Source organism: Somniosus microcephalus, chromosome 7 (assembly GCF_052327205.1).
Source record: "Somniosus microcephalus isolate GS21.2 chromosome 7, FLI_Smic_1.0, whole genome shotgun sequence".
NCBI classification, from domain to species: Eukaryota; Metazoa; Chordata; class Chondrichthyes; order Squaliformes; family Somniosidae; genus Somniosus; species Somniosus microcephalus.
The window spans coordinates 23,360,131-23,366,130 of NC_140993.1; positions in this window are offsets into that span (position 1 = coordinate 23,360,131).

The window sequence follows — 6,000 nt, forward strand, 5'->3', positions numbered from 1 at the left end:
CTTGGAGCGTTATATATATATCAGGGTTTTATTTGTAAGTTAATAAAAATCATTACAATATGCCACGTGGGCGAATGTTCCAGGCTGTGTCATGTGTTAGCTGCCATCCGTGAGCAGCGATGATATTGGGCTGCCCTCTATGGCCAATTCCGGCTCAAAGTGGGGGAAGGGCAGGATGTGAGATTATTTCTTTCATTCTGATAATTGATTTTCTGCTGATATAAAAATCATTAAAAACCATATTAACTAAAGCGTTCCCATAATAAGGTAGAGAAATAGACATCAGTTTTCATTTTAAAAAACCCTTATTTTTTTATTCATTCATTCATGGGATGTGAGCGTCGCTGGCCAGGCCAGGCCAGCATTGATTGCCCATTCCTAATTGCCCCTCGAGAAGGTGGTGGTGAGCCGCCTTCTTGAACTGCTGCAGTCCGTGTGGTGAAGGTACTCCCGCAGTGCTGTTCGGGAGGGAGTTCCAGGATTTTGATCCAGTGACGGTGAAGGATCGGCGATATATTTCCAAGTCGGGGTGCTGTGCGACTTGGAGGTGGTAGTGTTCCCATGCGCCTGCTGCCCTTGTCCTTCTAGAGGGTCTGGGAGGTGCAGTCAGTTATTGGCAGGTTTACATTATTACAAATTCTGGACAAAGAACATAAGAACATACGAAATAGGAGCAGGAGTAGTCCATTCGGCCCCTCGAGCCTGCTCCACCATTCAATAAGATCATGGCTGATCTTCAACCTCAACTCCACTTTCCTGCACTATCCCCCATATCCCTCGATTCACTTAATATCCAAAAATCTATCGATCTCTGTCTTGAATATACTCAATGACTGAGCCGCCACAGCTCTCTGGGGTAAAGAATTCCAAAGATTCACAGCCCTCTGAGTGGAGAGATTTCTCAGGTCACAGTCTAAGGATAAGGGGTGAGCCATTTAGGACAGAGATGAGGAGGAATTTCTTCACCCAGAGAGTGGTGAACCTGTGGAATTCTCTACCACAGAAGGCAGTTGAGGCCAATTAATTAAATATATTCAAGAAGGAGTTAGATATATTTCTTAAGGCTAAAGGGATCAAGGGATATGGGGAGAAGGCAGGGACAGGGTACTGAGTTTGGATGATCAGCCATGATCTCATTGAATGGCGGAGCAGGCTTGAGGGGCCGAATGGCCTACTCCTGCTCCTATCTTCTATGTTTCTATGTTTCCTCATCTCAGTCCTAAACAGCCGACCCCTTATTCTGAGACTGTGACACCGAGTTCTAGACTCCCCAGCCAGGGGAAACATTCTTCCTGCATCTACCCTGTCAAGCCCTGTAAGAATTGTGTATGTTTCAATGAGATCACCTCTCCTTCTTTTAAGCTCTAGAGAATATAGACCTAGTCTACTCAACCTCTCCTCATATGGCAATTCCCCCATCCCAGGAACCAGTCTGGTGAACCTTTATTGCACTCCCTCTATGGCAAGTATATCCTTCCTTAGGTAAGGAGACCAAAACTGTACAGAATACTCCAGGTGTGGTCTCACCAGGGCCCTGTATAATTGCAGTAAGACGTCTTTACTCTTATACTCAAATCCTCTTGCAATAAAGGCCAACATACAGTACCATTTGCTTTCCGAATTGCTTGCTATACCTGCATGTTAACTTTCAGTGATTCGTGTACGAGGACACCCAGGTCCCTCTGAACACCAACATTTCCCAATCTCTCACCATTTAAAAAATACTCTGCTTTTCTATTTTTCCTTCCAATGTGGATAATTTCACATTTCTCCACGTTATATTCCATTTACCATGGTCTTGCCCACTCACTTAGCCTGTCTATATCCCCTTGAAGCCTCTTTGCATCCTCCTCACAACTTACATTCCCACCTAGCTTTGTATCATCAGCAAACTTGGATATATTACATTTGGTCCCCTCATCCAAATCATTGATATAGATTGTATTCAAAAACCAGAGAAAAACCATAAAACCAGACAAACCCAATCAAAAACTAAACAGTTGGGTCCAAAACTGAGTAGATAGCAACTCTTAAATTAGGTATCAAATTCACCGCACCATCAACTTCAAAGAAATCCTTTACTAATTAGTCACTGCGCTAAAAATAATTTCTGTGCAATGCAATCGTAACATTTAACAATGATTTCCGGTTTGTTGTTATCTGCTGCTAAAAATATCATGGTGTGCATTATTCTCGCAGTTCGGTTCCACACAGTTGACTATAAGTTATCCAACACAGGCACGACGGGCCGAATGGCCTCCTTCTGCGCTGTATCATTCTGTGATCCCGAGTGGGTGTCTACCGCTGTGGAAGGGTTTGAGCATGACAGAGGAGCAATATCATGGGCTTTCAGTTACTGGACTGCAATAAAATGCCAAGTGCACGGGCTGATGACTTGAGAACTGTGAAGACACGAGTTTTTATTTCCACCAATGCCGCACTCCCCCATGAGTGATGTGAGTAGCTGCTCCGGTGATGTGTGCAGCCTGAGCACATTATAGGAAATATCCGCCGAACAGTTCAGGACGACAGCGCTGAATGCCTGGCCGATAATTGGCAGTTTAAGGGTAAGCACCCGCAATTCATTTCTGTGACATATATTTATGCCATCCCAAGGCAATCCTGTGTCAATAGATCTCCATGTGACGGAAAGATGAAACTGTTATGCTGATAAATGAATTTTAGGAATGTCTCGAGCGTTTTTATTTGATAAAGAGGCAACATTTGGAAATATCGCTTTCCTCACCAGCAGCCTACCACAATACAGTGCTGCCGAACGCGGAATAGAAGTGGTTCCTGATAATGATATGCAGAACCACTGGTAACTCAAGCCTTTGTGTCCATTATTTCTTCATTATATTTTCAGCTTATGTGCGAGCTGCACCTTCAAGATAAGGCTGCCTATTTACGAGCCAGACACACAACAAGATTACGCCAGCTTGTATCTTAAAACCTAATGTTGTCAACCAACAATGAAGTGCTTGATAAGCTGGACCGCAAACAAAGCTGTGTGGCTTTGTGTTAACTTGAGGGACTCTTGGCTTTCAGCCATCCTTCAAAAAAGGGCCGATCACCTGCACTGGCACAATCTTCATTCTTGGGTGAGGCCCGTGTAAATGCCACAAACTGCAGGGGCAGAATGAACATGTTGCCAAAGCTCTCTGTCATCTGTGCCTGAAGTGCTCCGATAAAAGTTTTATCACAACAAACAGTGTTGAAGTCTGTATGAATAGTTAAATCTTAGGCATACAAGAGGGTTAGTAATTAAACAGAGTGATTAAAGGAGGATTACCGTAACTGACAATGGCGGAAGAATCAAATAGCAGACAAGTCAAGAGACTGAACCTACTTCATTGCTTTTTAATTCATGTGACAATCTGTTAATTATTCATATGCAACAAATGTGTTGATTTGCATGAAGAGGAGAATACAGTTAATCTTCTGAATGAATGTATCCACATGACTCAATATCTGACTAAAATACGAGATTTCAATTCGGTGATGTTCTACTTCTTCATAGAATCGTAGAAACCGACCCTTGGGGAACACGACTGCAAACCACCTCTCAGTCTGAAAAATCATCCATCCACCACCACACTTTGCTTCCAGTCACTGAGCCAATGCCGTATCCCCACCGCCACATGCCCCTTAATTCCATGGGTTTCCACCTTCCTAATAAGCCTTCTGTATGGCGCTTTGTCGAATGCCTTCCAAAAGTCCATATATACAACATCTACTGCACTACCTTGATCAACCTTCTCTTTACCTCATCAATTAATTCCATCAAGTTAATCAGACACAATTTGCCTTTAACAAATCCATGCTGGCTGTCCTTGATTAAGCCATGCCTTTTCAAATGAAAGTTTATTTTGTCCCTGATAATGGTTCCCAATAACTTCCCCACCACCGCTGTTAGGCTGACTGGCCTATATTTTCCTGGTTTATCCCTCTCCCCTTTCTTGAATAGTGGTATAACATTAGCAACCCTCCAGTCCTCCGACACTACTCCTGTATCCAATGAGGATTGAAAGATTGCGACCAATGCCTCTGCTATTTCTACCTTTGCTTGTTTCAGCAACCGAGGATGCATTCCATCTGGACCCGGTGACTTACCAACTCTCAGCAATGCTAATCTTTTTAGTACGTCTTCTCAATCTATTATTATTCTGTCCATAACTTCCCTCTCCTCTTTTAGTGTAACCTTCACATCATCCGCTTCCTTTGTGAAGACAGATGCAAAGTACTCATTTAATACTTTAGCCATTTTCTCTGCCTCTACATGAAGATTTCCCTTTGGGTCCTTAATGGGCCGAATATTTTGCATAGCTAATTTCTTACACTTTATGGGGGTGATTTTAGGCAGCACGTTCAGGCATAAACGATCCTCAGGACGTCCCAAAAAGGTTTACAACCAATGACATACTTTTGGAGTGTAGTCACTGTTGTAATGTAGGAAACACAGCAGCCAATTTGTACACAGCAAGCTCCCACAAACAGCAACGTGATAATGACCGGATAACTTGTTTTTAGTGATGTTGATTGAGGGATAAATATTGGCCCCAGGACACATTGCCTCGAGAGGGCCCTTTAAAACACTGCCTCCCTGGATATTTACTGTGTTAAGGTGTTGTGCTGCAGCGTAATGCGAGTGAGTGAGTGAGTGAGTGAGCGGATGAGTGAGTGAGTGAGTGAATGAGTGAGTGAGTGAGTGAGCGGATTAGTGAGTGTGTGGATGAGTGAGTGAGTGAGTGAGTGAATGAGTGAGTGGATGAGTGAGTGAGCGGATGAGTGAGTGAGTGAGTGAACGAGTGAGTGAGTAAGTGAGTGGATGAGTGAGTGAGTGAGGCAGTGAGTGAGTGAGCGGATGAGTGAGTGAGTGAGGCAGTGAGTTGAGTGAGTGAGTGAGCAGGTGAGTGAGTGAGTGAGTGGAGAAAGAATAGCATGAAAAGTCATGCATGAGAGTGAATTCTGATATCCTAAGCTCTGGAATTCCCTCCCTAAACCTCTCCGCCTCTTTACCTCTCTTTCCTCCTTCAAGACGCTCCTTAACATCTACCTCTTTGACCAAGTTTTTGGTCACCAGTCCTAATATCTCCTTATGTTGGCTTGGTATCAAATTTTGTTTGATAACGCTCCTGTGAAGCTCCCTGGGACATTTTACTATGTTAAAGGCGCTGTATGAATGCAAGTTGTTGTTGTTGAGAGCTGTTTAGCGTGCTGGAGGCTGGGAAACATCGGTTTAAATCACGTAAGATGGCGAGCTGCTTCCATTGGTTTGGCTGTAACGTTTCTGAGACCGATGCAAACTGTAAATCTATTGTTCATGGTCTCTTCACTGCTGCTCAAGGTCAGCTTGAGAAATGAATCGACTATTATGTGTATTGACAAGTGAGGCTAAAGAAACTTTTTGAGTTTTGGAAAAGAAGAGCAACTCGGGTTAAAAAAAAACCACGAGGCGCGATGAACAACATGCTCTGGAGCACTTCAAAGCCATCTGTTCATGGCAATAATCTGAGGACCAGAGAAGAAAGGCTCCAGCACCAGTGAGTGGGCGGAGCATCTCGATGAGCTAGAGACTCGGAGATAGGTGAGAACTGGGAGATGATAATTTAACACATATTGTTGTAACTTGCAAACTCTTCAGTCTGGGGGTGGGGGTGGCGGGGTAATACTTAGAACTAAATTAAATTGAATATGATCCACGTTTTAATTCGTCTGCCCTCTCTGGTGGATGTAAAAGATCCCATGGCACTATTTCTAAGAAGATCAGGGGAGTTATCCCCGGTGTCCTGGCCAATATTTATCCCTCAATCAACATCACAGAAACAGATTATCTGGTCATTATCACATTGCTGTTTGCGGGAGCTTGCTGTGCACAAAATACCTGCTGCTTCCTACATTACAGCAGTGACTACACTTCAAAAAGGACTTCATTGGCTATGAAGCACTTTGGGACATCCTGAGGTTGTGAAAATCGCTATATAAATACAAGTCTTTCTT